This window comes from Danaus plexippus, chromosome 2 (assembly GCF_018135715.1).
Source record: "Danaus plexippus chromosome 2, MEX_DaPlex, whole genome shotgun sequence".
Classification (NCBI taxonomy): Eukaryota; Metazoa; Arthropoda; class Insecta; order Lepidoptera; family Nymphalidae; genus Danaus; species Danaus plexippus.
The window spans coordinates 7851366-7865807 of NC_083537.1; the positions used below are offsets into that span (position 1 = coordinate 7851366).

Below are 14442 nucleotides of genomic sequence, written 5' to 3' on the forward strand. Positions count from 1 at the left end.
TTACAACCCCTTCAATATTTCTACACCCCATGTATAAATAAAATAATATTTAGAATGAACACCGACTTTTGACATCACTGGCAACCGTTTCATCCAATTAGGGCATCATAAACTAAATCCTAATAAATTTTACTATAGCGTACGTATTAATGCATCTTATTAATAGAGCTTAAGATCGAGATTAGTCTGACGTAATATATACAGCCGCAAAAACACATTTGTTAAATCTAATAGGGAGACGAAACATAGTTCTCATTAGGGAAAACAAATCAAAATAATTAGGCCATAAAAGGCGGCCATGTTCCCATTGTGATGTAATTTTATAGATTGACTTTTATTACCGTTTTTTGATTGTTACAAATTTGTTTATGGATTTGTTTCTTTTTTATTTTTATTTGATTCGTTGTAATTTACTTTTCCGAGGGTCAACGGAACGCTATTTTATTATTCACGAATAGAATGCTTATGTCATAAAAAAGCATTGGCTATGTTCATCCATCAGTGTCATTAATTTGAAAGTGTATATTTTAATATTTAGAAGGATTTTATAGCTATAACCTAGATGTTATTTTGAGAAATTTAATAGCTTTTCGGTGACCTAAATGGGAACGTAATTTGTTTTGTGCGTCCAATGTATTTTATTAAGAAAATATATACACACATTGCAGCTAAAAATGCAGGTACATCGACAGGAAATGCCAAAACATTTTTTTATACTTTACATGAATTGACAATTGAACTTTTCGCTTCCACATGTACATGTATTTAAATATATTATTACGTTTATTTTTCAATTATATTAACATATACAGTTTATTTTTTTGTATATTAAATAAAACATTTCAAATGATTGTGATATTTCAAGCATGTCTTTATTGGAAATAAAGCAATTATTTGAAATTTTATTTACCTATTTTAATGAGTACAATTATTGGAAACAGTTCGTTTGAACACGGCCACTTAATAAAATTCGTTCTTAAATTAAACGATTTTCTAAAAACTTCGTTATCTTGGATACGATGTCTTCAACTATGGGATATCTTCTTCACGGTGTGTTAGATTCGTCGTAATTAAATCAGTCTGGAAGAGGCGCCATAGATTACTGGTTTCAATAGCGTCTGCTAAATAACGCACATTTCTCGGAGATAATTTTACAGCAAACAAAATATATAACAACAATTTACAGTTTTTAATAAGAACGTTTATAGTTTTAATTAAGTTTGAACCTAAATAATTCCGAAGTAGGTTTTTTGTTTCATATAATAAAATCATTTAACAACTGTTAGTGTTAATTATGTAGTTAGGCATTCTGATTCAGACGTCAAGCTTATTCGACTCTTAATCTTTCAATTGTCCGTATCACAGAACTAATGCGATGATATTGCGAAGCGAATAAAATTGTATTTTTCATGCGAAATTCATTGGCTTTAATTTTTATTGAGTACTTCATTCAATAAATCACACTATATTTTTTAATAAAGTAATGTGTGTTACATGGGTTTTTTTTGTGATGACGTGGACAGGCAAACAGAAAACCTGCCTATTCAACGGCTGAAATTCATTTTAAAAACTATGCCCCTATATATGCGGACAATAACAGTAACTTATTAACTTACATGTACATGTATGGTAAAATTATCGAGTGATTACAGGATAACGTAATAAAAAGTAAAAAGTTCCTGAACTCGCGGGCTCACGGCTTTCGCCAAAGAATGTAATTAACAGAACACCAATAAAAATAATTGGGAACAAAAAGCGATCCGCTCTGGGCCGACATTTATTACTTTGATTACCCCTTGTTATTGTTATGGGTTATGTCTGAGTCCCGACCGGTTCACGGATCATCGCTGTGTCGCACTGTGTACCAGCCTTGTATGAACACACCTTCGTATACTCGATACAAGTGCGTGTTGTTGGAAAACGAGTTATATTGTTATCATTTACGATGCCGTATGCCCGCTATGGGTGCGTGTGACGCCGTTCCAAGACTTCTACACTAAAAACAGTATTGTCTTTTATTACGCCATAATATTTATTGTTTATATTTATTAATGAGTCGTAATCATTCAGATATGTTCACCCCTTTTATGACGACTTGCCGGTTTTAACAATTCGACTCTACAATTATGTAATGCTGCGATTGTTTAGATGTTTGGTTACAAAACGATAATTACTTAATTGGTGCAAAAGGTTTCATCCCAGGCCCCGGCGAGATTCGAACTCACGATCTCCTGTTTACTAGACAGGCGCTTTAACCAACTAAGCCACGGCGCCTGTATGTATCGTCATGAAAATAAGTACTCTAACCTTCTAGTAAATTATAGATAATTATTTTTAGATACCTTGTTCCAGATGAATATTACAAGTATTTAGGTTCGTCAAATAAAAATGCGACGACAATAGGTGTATATCCAGGAATTATAACTCTTATATCTATGAATATCAACTGCAGACGTCCATTACATTGGAATAAATAAGTTATTATGTTTTTCAGATTTATATTACAAATTTTTAAATGAAAATTATTTTATTATGTTTCAACAGTTCAAAGTTCCGTCACAGCCTTATGTTTAATTTTTCAAAATCATTCATTTAATTCATATATATTTTATTACAATTTAAAATGTTCTTAATACAATACAACTGCAGAAAAATTACAACCAAATCGCGTATACTACGAAAGCTTTCAAAAAAACCTTTTTAAAACCGAGTTAAATCACTAAAACGTATTTATGTAACGAATTTAAGTACTTAGTACTTACACACTACAATAACATTTTAACAAACGGTCTATAATCTGTATAATTAAGACGTCTTTAACCCATTTCTGCGCATTTTCCTTATCTTGTAAAGATAACATATCTATAATAATGTTTTTACGCTTGCTTTTAATATATTTTAAAGTAATACAAAGTAACATTTAAGTATGTGGTTCTGCAAAGCAATCTCCAGGAATACGTAAGAAGTAATTGAAGTAAAAATAAAAATTATAAACTTATTAAACAAAAAAACCTTTTCTGTCTTATCTACGAATACGTTAAAAGCTCGCAAAAAAATTTTATCAATCAAAACTAATTAATATTCGTACAATTCCAAAAAGTGTTTGCTGGTTCGTTGTCAGTAATTTTGTACCTAAATTAACGTAGACCTTGTACCACGACACGCGAAACGATAATAAACCAAATAGCTTTCGTTGTTCTAATCGTTTCAGTAAATTTAATTTGGTCTAGTAACTAGTTCTTTTAAGCATCAACAAACTTGCTGTTTGCGCTAAAGTTCGTACACCTGAACTATCTTTTAATTGTTATGAGTTATCTTTTAATTTAAAACCCGACACAAACATAATTCCTGCATTATTATGTGTTTTATTTTAATTATATGTAAGACTTTCGCGAGAATTCTTTTAAATAAAACTAATATTTTCGGATTTACTACGCGTTTTTTACTATTTTAACTACATACTCGACGTTTCGGTTACATTGCAGCAACCGGGGTCGCGGGCAGATCAGATGGAAATAAGCATTTATTTGTGTACATAATAAAATAAACATTTATTTCGAGTTAAGTAAAGTGATATAATAAAAATGTATTGTGTAATATAATTTCCTTATAACTAAGGTAAACTTGTTTTCATTGTGGACTAAGTATGTTATAATGGAATAAGCGTTGCGTGTGTCTTACTATTAGCCTCCCCTTCTCAGTCTCAGGTGATGTCTTATTCGGTCTGATAATGTCATTTATTTGGAGGGCTAGTAATGTCACAACTGTTATTAATAGTTGCTTTAGAAGTTTTTGTGGTTTTGTAATGGGTACTGCTATTAAAGTAGTGGATTATTTAAAGAAAAGTGAAGAAATATATTAATTTTAAACAATTACATTTTAAGGCCAAAAAAGAGAGGATATGTTTTTTGTAAAATTATAATTTATTTAGAAACAGAAACACAGCCCGATACAGTTTTCTTAATTACGTAAAGAATCTTTGAGTTTCAAATCATCATATTATTTAAAAAGTAAAATGAACGTAAAAAAAACTTAGGACTTCTAACAGCATATAGGTATGTACATAAAAAAAATATGAACTTGTAATAATCTTTTTAATGTTTCAACAACGGTTTTTGCACATTTATAACAATCATATCACGTCGTAAGAATTTCCCCACAAATACCTATGTTGATAAAAGTTAGCGTACACCCACATTTTGATGTTTACCAATACAAATACTCAAAGGGGTGCATAAAATAACTAGTACGCCATCTTTAAAAGCACCCCGTAATGGATTTGACATAAAGTCACTAGACAGTTAGCTATTTACTTTTAAATATTTTCTGCAAGTTTATAACAGCACAATTAAATTTTTTCTTCTTTTATTAAGGTATAAAGTATATCAGTGTTCATATTAGTATCTTAATTATTTTCAGTTCCTCAAAATTTGTTCTCTTACGTACCTATTTTTCCCGTAGCCTCTAACCTAATGCTTGCCTCACTAAATAGAAGCTGTCCACGTTGTTGGTACTCTGTTTTGTTTAGGTATCTAGTGTATCTACAAATACATATTTACTTTATATACATTTCTGGAAAAATCTTTAATGTCCTAGACTGAGTTAAAACTTTTTTGACACCAACATAACTTTCGTATTGATAAAATATAAGTTAAATGTAGTTAAAAAAGACTACAAAATAAACAATAATCTTATGATCCTCTATGGCAAAGATGAAAAAATTGTTTTGTATTAGTAAATTTCATATATTCGCATCGACAAAAAGAACATTTTGAGACTGCTGCAACAAAGAATAAGGTAAAAATCTAAATCTAAATGAAATAGGTAAAAATCTAAATCTAAATCATTCTTGTACTAATTACAAAAAGATTGTGTATGTGTGTTATGTTTATTTGTAATTGTATGATAATAGCTAATTATTTAATTTTGAAATTTCATTGCCATTTAAAAATTCAGACCTATAATCTCCCCAAATATACTATTTTTATTTGAAAAAGAAATTGAAAACTTGCCTACCATAAAGACGCCTCCTTAAAGCAAACGTATTAAATTAATCACGATAATGTTTACGGTTTCCAAAACATAAATGAAACAAACTTCTCAAACCAGACCATTACTTTTATAACAATAAAAGTTACGCCATTTTGTAAACATGGTTGTAACGTCAACACCAAAACGTTTCTGAAATAATAAACATGCATGTTCCATAAAATATAGGTACATATTTATACTAAGATCAACACAGAATTTAAAAAAATCAATTGAAATAAATGTCCTTTAACCACATACAAACTTAGTGTACACTTCCTTATACGAAATAGTTTTAATTGTTTGAAAAACAATATATTCTTTTAAATAAACTAAACACTAATGATTTTGATAATGAACTGAGAATTAAAATAAAGTGTTTTGCAACTAAACAACATGCATATTCACATAAAATTAAAATAAACATAAAATTGCTGTTTTGAAGATTCGTTTATAAAAATCAATTTTGGTCTGTGATTATGCCGCTCAAAGCGAGCGTGCTTCCTGTCAGAACGTGTTAGCCGTTGACTGCAAACCGGATGTGTCACTTTGACAATTATCACAGCTTTTTTGACAAAACGAGATTATAATGCATGAACAAACTGTTGTGTGTATGTAACTTTATATTTATATATATTTTGCGGTTCAGGGCCAGCTAGGGATTGCAAAAAATTGTGCAACTCATTACGATATACATTAATATAAAGAGACATATAGATATAAGACTTTTATACATGTGTGTACCCAAGATTATATTATTGTCCCGATTTTAGGCCATCATATGTCATCCATCAGCAATATTCTGGTCCACAAGGCCAGCTGTTCGTTTAGAGGAGTCACTAAACCACTTCTCATATACAATAATATTCTATCTATAGGTACAACACTTGCCCAGCGGTCTTCGGTAACTTAAAAAAAAGTATATTTCGCGTACATACTGTTTCCAAGGCAATAATAAAATAAAATCATTGTCGACCCAAATTTAAATAATAATAAAAGATTACCAAAAAGATAAAATAGTTTAAACATATTATTATATATGTATATTACTTTTAAGATTTAATATCAAAACGTTAAATGTAATTATTTTATTGTTTTTTTTTTTTTAATTTCATTCATACAATTCTTTATTCGAATGAATAAATTGAATGTATCATTTTGATATGAAACTGATATAAGGAAATAATTATATACAATGTATTAGAGAACACGATCACGTAGTAACATGATTGCCTTATTATTACCTAAACCGAGCGGTTTCCTAAAGCAATAAAATTAAAGGATACAACATGTGAATGTAAAAAACATAATTGAATTTTCGGAAAGCAATAAGTGATGTCCATTCAGAATTATATTTTATAGTCCTGGCCGAACATTTTGTGTCATTTACTTATCCTGTTATAAACATAAAACCGCTGGTTAATATCAGTCATGTTTTACTTTTTGTCAGTCACCGAACGATATTAAAGATTTTTTTAAGATTAATATTTATGGTCATGTAACATGTACACACACATATATATTACTGAAGATGACCAAATACGAAAAGTCGAAATTATTATTACGTAATTTTTATAATATTTGTTTATTTTTAAGCTCTTTTAAAATTTATGCCCTTTGATAGGAAATCTCGTTGCTAGATTTTGACAAATTTTACGTCACCGACGCATCTCAGTGGCATGAGTGTATCCACAACCTAATAAAATGGCGGGTTTGTGTCATGTTATTTTAGGAAAATAAATAATTATAGGAAAAACTGTTATTTAGTAGATATAGGTATATAAACTAAAATGTCTAAAGTAAACAATAACTTTTAATTAAATAACTTTTAACATAATGAGAATAAATTAGTATGATTATAATTACCAGCTGGCGTGCTGCCAATTTAATTTAAATCATTGCGGAACTCGTCGAAAACTTCTCCTGATTGTCAGTTCCATACAGCCTGAAGGAATTGCTGTTTTAAATTAATGACATTCCACGTATAATATAACGTTGGAAACCTATCTTGTTATAGTTGAGGCCTCATTTTCACCATTTCTCAATATTCAATCAAATATTAGAGTTAAAGAAACACGTCCGGATGGCAAATGCACGATACGTTTCGAAATTGAAAACGAAAATCGCACAGAATGAGAGTACAGACTACGTGCCGCCATTTAACACAAACTGCGCATGCGCAAATTGGAAATCAAAACAACCAATCCCCAATCGAAACTAATCGAATCTTTAGCGTCGTGTTCGATGATACACTCTCTGTATAGAAATCACGATTATTTGTGTACAATCCGCTTTATACATCTCGTGATATCGTTACTTAAACTTATTTTTTTTAACAAACCGTTGAAATATGAACCGTATGCTGTTAAATTAGGATCAAAATTTATTTGACCATTATCGTAGTGATGTGATCATTCTTTTTCGAATCGATCATCGACCGTACGAGTTGACGAGTGCAACTATTCCTTTGGATTATATTAAATTATAGCGAGGAGTGAAAATCGTAGTAATGTGTTGCGGAGTGCTGTATATCTGGAGGTATCATTTGATGCGATCCCTCACGAGTTCCGATAATGGGCCGCAATCATTGAATTAGTTTTTTTTACATCTCCAAATCTGAACCTCGATTATGTTTGTTAACGAATATTTGGATAAGAGTCGGATGATTTAATTTCTGGAGTCGCCGAATTGAATCTTTGTGATGTTTTTAAGTAGATACGGAATATAATTTTCAGTTAGAATATCTTATTTTAAATGTCATTTGTTTAAAAGTTAACAAACAGTAGGTCGTTAGTTTAATGTTTTTATAGTCTAATTCATTTTCCACGAATGCTATCCAATGACATTAATACGCGTTATAGTTACATTACCGTCACTGAATGCCTCGCTCATAATGCTGTGAAGTTTCTACATTTATTACAGAAAAAAAACTGAATAATTTTATATACAAAGGTTCCGTAGTGATTTTCATAAAAATTGTATATATATAGTTAGTAGGAATTCTGTTATAGAAAAAAAGAAATTTAACAAAATCTTCTGTTTATTCTGAGTTTATGCTAGTTGCTGGAAAAATTATAACGACATTTAAAAAAATTCTAGAGCTTGATCTAATCAGCTAATGATCTTAATGTTAGATTTAGATTAAAAACTCTTCCAGAAAATAATATTAGACAATTCATCTCCAAGGTAAAAGCATTATTAAAATCCTCATTAAAGTTTATTTAATCCCTAATACCTCACACAAAACACTTCTTAATATTTAAGCTAACTAAGAAGATATTAATTTTTTACCTTTCTAACGAAAACTGTATTATGCAAAGCGGAAATTTTTGTTTTTTTTTTTTCTTAGCGTAAGAATCTCAAAACAGGTGTTATATCCTATATAACAAACTCATAACACAGTCAAAACCACGGTCCACAGATAATTAATGTCACACAGAGTTTTATCATAATAACAGCGCAACCATAAAAAGCTAAGTTAGCACAACTAATGTCGGTGTAATGAGCTTCTTATCTGAATAATTAAAAGTCGATTTGTGAGCTTTCCTCAGTAATCTCACATCAGTGACGTGGCTAACTGGCCGAATACTACGTGATTAATGATAGTCAACTAACATCATAAATGATAAAAAAGATATAAAGATAGGACAGTTTCTATCATCTATATATTACAAATGTGTAACCAATAAATATAATTGTTGATTATTTAATAAATTAGAAAAAAAATATATTTTTACTATGGTAACATTAATTATTGTCAACTTTTAACATAATTACAGTATTGAACACCAAAAGTATGGCAACATTCAAAGAAATTAATTTCATGTATTATAGCAATATATTCAATGTATATTAAATGATATATCTTTTAAATTTCGATTAGCAACATTGTTAGCGGGTCATATAGGATGCATGGTAATGAAGTCGTCAAATAATTTTTTTATTTTTACACATTATTTAATGGCAGTTTCGTGATCATGATTTTACAGCGTCATTAAAGCAATCGCCGTTTACTACAAACGCTATAACTTGATTTGGCACACAGCATCTACAATGTAAGGACTCGACAGAGATGTAGAACGAGCTCGCGGCACACACGGCGTCAACAGTTCGAACTTTAACTATATTATAAATGATATCAAATCTTATAACAAGTATTTAAACTCATATAGGCATTTAATTATTATATATATAGTAGTATCGAATAAATATACTGTTGTAATCCTTTTTGCAAATCTGCGTCTTTTTAACAAAAACCTTTTGTTTCTTAATTTTAAACGTGCTAATAATAATATTCTTATATTAAAAGAATCGCATATCGTTGTATAAGGTTTTTCATGTATAATTATAATTTTAATTTAACCAAATATATCTTAGTCTATTGTAAAAATATAAATGTCTTCTCAAAAATCGGCTGAAAAATGTCATTGGTTTATTTAATTTCGAGCCAAGTGAACATTTTATATATTCGAAACATTAATTTGTAATACGGATAACTATTAGATATATTGATGGAATAGAGACGTTGTTAAAATTATTTACATAGCAAATCAACATTATACATTGTATTTTATTAGTTTAAATATATTTATTCGTGTTTCACACATGTACTCAAAAAGATAAACCTAGTACTAACTTAATTATTGCGCATGTATATATTTTAAAATTAAAGATCCTCAAATATGTTACAAAATATTTTTTTTAACTCAACAAATTTACGAAATAATCAGGATTGAAAAACTTATATGCAATTATAATTTGTAAGAGTTTACGAGTATGTAGTACTTAATTAAATTGATTTGTAATTTTTTGATATAAATCGTGTTTTGCGTTTTACGTCGCAGCCGTCGTTACAATAACTTTAGTACCTAACCATGGTCACCGCAAGACAAGATAAAAATGTTTCATGATCTATGTTTGCACATATTATTATTTTTACCTCATTATTTATTTACTTTATTCCAATGAACTTGTTTATTATCTTTATTGTTGTATAATATATTGTACCGCGCAGTGATTTTGACAGTAAAGTTGCTTAGTAAGGCACTTAGGTATTGCTAAAAGCATTTGTTACCAATGTCCATGTATTTTTAGCACATACTTATGTACTATATATATATATATATATATATAGATACTTCAGTACATAAATTGGTACATAATTTATCGCATAAATATGTGTATATACTTATGTACATATATTTTCATTTATTATGGTATTAATAAGACGTGTTTGACTTTAACTAAACAGTTTGGTTTTCTATCTTACGGTTTTTTATCGCAATGATAAATGGTGCATATTTATTAGTGTTGCAAAAATGGGTCGTTTTTGTTAGACTAAGACCACCAAACTTTAGTAGTGCTGCAAAGATGGGTCTCCCGTCTTGGATATGGCATTTTTATTAGACTAAGACCAACTTTAGCAAGACCAGAACAGATAGCACAAAATTTGAGCAAGACAAGACTAAGAGAGCAATACTCTTGCGTCTTGCAATAATTAACGAAAGTTTATTTTAATTGATTTCCATCAACATGATGTTTCCGTGGTTTTTATAGCATTTGTCATTAAATATTTAATAATTTAGTAATTTCGGTTTTACCGTGGCTATATTAAATCAAACTAATAATGTGCCTACTATGTTGAACTGTTCTAACATTTAAACTTACTAATAATAATCGAATAATAAATAATTGCGTGGCTCTTTGCAAGACCACAATCAAGAGTTGGAGTGCAAGACCAACGAAGGCCAGGTGTGTTAGCGCGAAATTAAAGCCACGTCTGGCTGAGTCATGTTTTGTTCATGCATTTAGTTGAAATGGATATTTATTCCTTTTTACTAATTTTATTTGCAAGTAGCGAAATGGCATATGATAAATTTATAACTGAATAAGTATAATACACTCTTACTGTTATCAGAGCTGATATTTTTCGTTATGATTTTTGTGTCATTTCATCAGTAGAGCTTTTTCTTTCTGGTACTATACGTACATGAATCCTGACTTAGAAGTACATGAGACTGAAAATTAAGATTTAAAAGGTTTCTAAATTAATTTAATTGTTCTGTCTTTGTGGCATTTACTACTTGTCATAGTCATGAAATTGTCTTCTAATTACCTACGGAAAAATCGGTCCATGCGAAAATATTTTATGAGAATCGTAATTAAAATTAATTTTCTCGAGAGTTTGTACTGAAGGTTACTTTACTTTTACACGATCAAGTTTTTCTATACACATGTACATTTTGTATATATACATGGATATATCTGAATTAAATTATAATATAACTTGTTGTAATAATTCAGTTCTTAAACTGAAAATCCATTTAAGATCTTTGGTTCAATTAAAAAGTTTGATGATCTTTGGCGCGTGTCTGAAACACAGTATGATATTAATACAAAGAATCGACATACGGCCTGCTCAGTGTTCTACTTAAAGATTTTTTTGTACACAAATATTATAATTGAAAAATTCGAGATCCAATTTCAAAGTGGGCGATCAGTTACGTTCCCACCATTCGTGCGCCAAATATCGTCGTATTAAACAGTGTCATGTCTTCCTTTTTGATTCGAACCGAAACCAATTGATTCGGCGGCCAACGACGCACAGTTTGTTTAGCCCGACCGAAACTTTACAAAACGATGAGTTCTGAATTGAATCCCGCGTACAGCCTGGCTAGAGTATAACAATTCCCATACAATTTAGAAGTCATTATTTATTAGTCCACTGCCAGGCCGATGCAGGCATATTTTCATAATAAGAAGGCAATGGACTCGAAACGAGAGTGATAAATCGCTTTATATTGACGTCGTAGTACAGGCGGACTGAAAAACGTAGTCATCACGAGCGGATACCGGTCAAAAATGGCCGTGATAATGGTATTTGTTTGTTGATTTATCCGTTTTGGTCTGTAACTCGATTTGGTTTTTGTAGGTACGCCACAAAGGTAAATAAATTTTGTTAGTTCGCTCTGAGAACGTCGTGACGGTGTCGGCGTGGTGGATCAATTACTTGTGATTAAAACAAATATTGAGTTACGGCTTCGTCTCGGATGTAGAACGATCGTGGCCGACATTATAACGCTGAGCTGACGAATCGTTCAGAAACTGAAAATCATCTTTTACATTACACGGACGCAACTACGACTGTATATTATCAACTACCTACAGAACAAATAATTGAATTGATTTCATAACAATCATGGTTTGAGAACTTCAAACAATTATTTATATTCATTTGCTCATTTAATATGTTTTTATCTATATGTCATTTGTACTATACACGTCAAAGCAATAAATGGTTACAAAAAGGCAGCGAGATTTCCTGACAATTTATTTTAAATTAAGCAAAAAAATACAGTATTAAAAATCGAGTCCGGGTGTCACATCCGGCCCCGGACTGACATTGAAAAAAACTATAATAATATTGTAATTGATTTCGGTGACCACAGATTGTTCTTAATGCTGGCATACGTTTCAAACCACAAGGATATAGGAACTATACCTAAATATTAACCACTACAAATTTCTAAACTGAAAATGTAACTTTCAAACTTAAAAGACAATATTAAAAAAAGGAGGGAATACGTTGTTACATAAACTTTCACTCTAAAATAAATATGTAGTTACAGATAATAAAATTTCAGACTAAGCTGACAACTTTTTATGACATATGTCAGTTGTATTTTTGAAATTATTACGTGTGAGTGACGTTATTGCATTAATTATGTTGGTTTATTATTAACTTATCAGAGTTATCGGAATTTCCAGGTCTGAACTAATTATTGTTATTGCAGTATTGCGAATGCTCTAATTGAACGGATGCGTGTATATTTTTTTTTACTCGACCATTTCCTGTCGTGAAGAGGCGAAGTTAGAAATTCGAGATCATATGGTTCCGTAACGGAACAAAGGGAATTATCTTTTATTCTTATCACTGTGAAAATGAAAAATATTAATCATCGATTGTATAGTGAATTATTTGAATGAGATTATGAGTATACAAACAAAATATTATTAATGTATTTTAATTCGCGCACGTAATATGAAGAAGGCTCCCACTGAATCCTAAAATGTAATAAAATAAACCCCCTAACTAAATTGACACGATCGCGCCAACGACAAAATAACAATTATGATGACAGATCATATCTCTATAATGCCGTGAGCGTACAAATTTCGTTCAGTAATTGCGGCGGTTTTATTGTATTATTTACACAAATAAAAACGTTTATTTTTACATTTTCCCAAAATTAAATATGGGCTAATTCTGTTGCTGCGGGAATTACATCGTCATGTAATTCGTTGCTTTAGGTATTTTATAGACGAAATTATTGTAAATTAATTCGAATTATATTCATTTGGCTGTCAAATTTTTTATATTGTTTATTTATAAATATATATTAATTATTATATAGATTATTTTTTTTTCGGATAAATTATTATATATCCTCTAACGTGCAGGTTTATTTAAATAATGAATAGTAGTACCTATTACCAGTAACAATGATGAATTATTTCATAATATTTTATTACAGAGTTGCATCAAAGTGTGTCCTCAGCCTAAACGGGGTACAGAATTTGTTATCGCCGCTTTATTATTCATGTGTTATTACTTGAGTAATTTGTGTAGTTCGTGTAATTATGCGGAGGAAATCCTTGTTATTTTGTCATTTGTGCTCTAATGTCGGAGAGCGTTTATGTGACGCTGTGATTGTTTCGTTCCCAATTGTTAGGACAGTGATTTAATGTCACAATGACATTATGAAGAATTAGGCCATATTTGTGACATCTGAAAATTAATCGTAGTTACACATATTAATATTTTTCAATACAATTACGTGCATCTAATATGTAGTACGAAAGCCTGTATATCTATTTATTATACGCTAAAAGACACGGCACGACACGACTAGTGTAAATAATAATATCACAATAAGAGATGTCTTTACGTCAAATGTCAATACAAAGCTAATTAAATAATTTCAATAGTAGTCTTGTTGCATATCTATATAAAGAATATTTCAAAATCTGGATTCTGTTATTGCAAAATGTACCTACTTTAAGACAGATATTCTTTTATACCAAATCATCATTTTTTACATTTACTTTCATTTCAATTTAGTGAATGAATAAATGAAGAAAATAAGACTTACGAAACAAACGGAGATTTAAACTTTCTAGAACTCATTATACTTTTTTAATACTAATATTAACAATCTATATTTTTTGTAATTCATATAAGATATTCTATAGAATGAAATGAAAATCTTAAAAAAAAATATAACGAACATAAAATTTACGTAATTTAGGACGTAACATGTGAGTAACATCAAGACTCGTAATTTTAAATAATTATAAATGAAGTTTCCCGCAATCTTAGTTTCGAATCAAATGTCTTTTTAATAGTGTTAATTA

At 29.9% G+C, this 14442-nt stretch overlaps 1 non-coding gene across 1 annotated transcript; it reads right to left on the reverse strand.

Annotated features, from left to right (window-relative positions):
• Positions 1 to 2200: 2200 nt before the first annotated feature.
• Trnat-agu (transfer RNA threonine (anticodon AGU)) lies at positions 2201 to 2274 on the reverse strand. Its single transcript has one exon. It is a non-coding gene; the product is annotated as a tRNA-Thr (tRNA).
• Positions 2275 to 14442: the final 12168 nt, after the last annotated feature.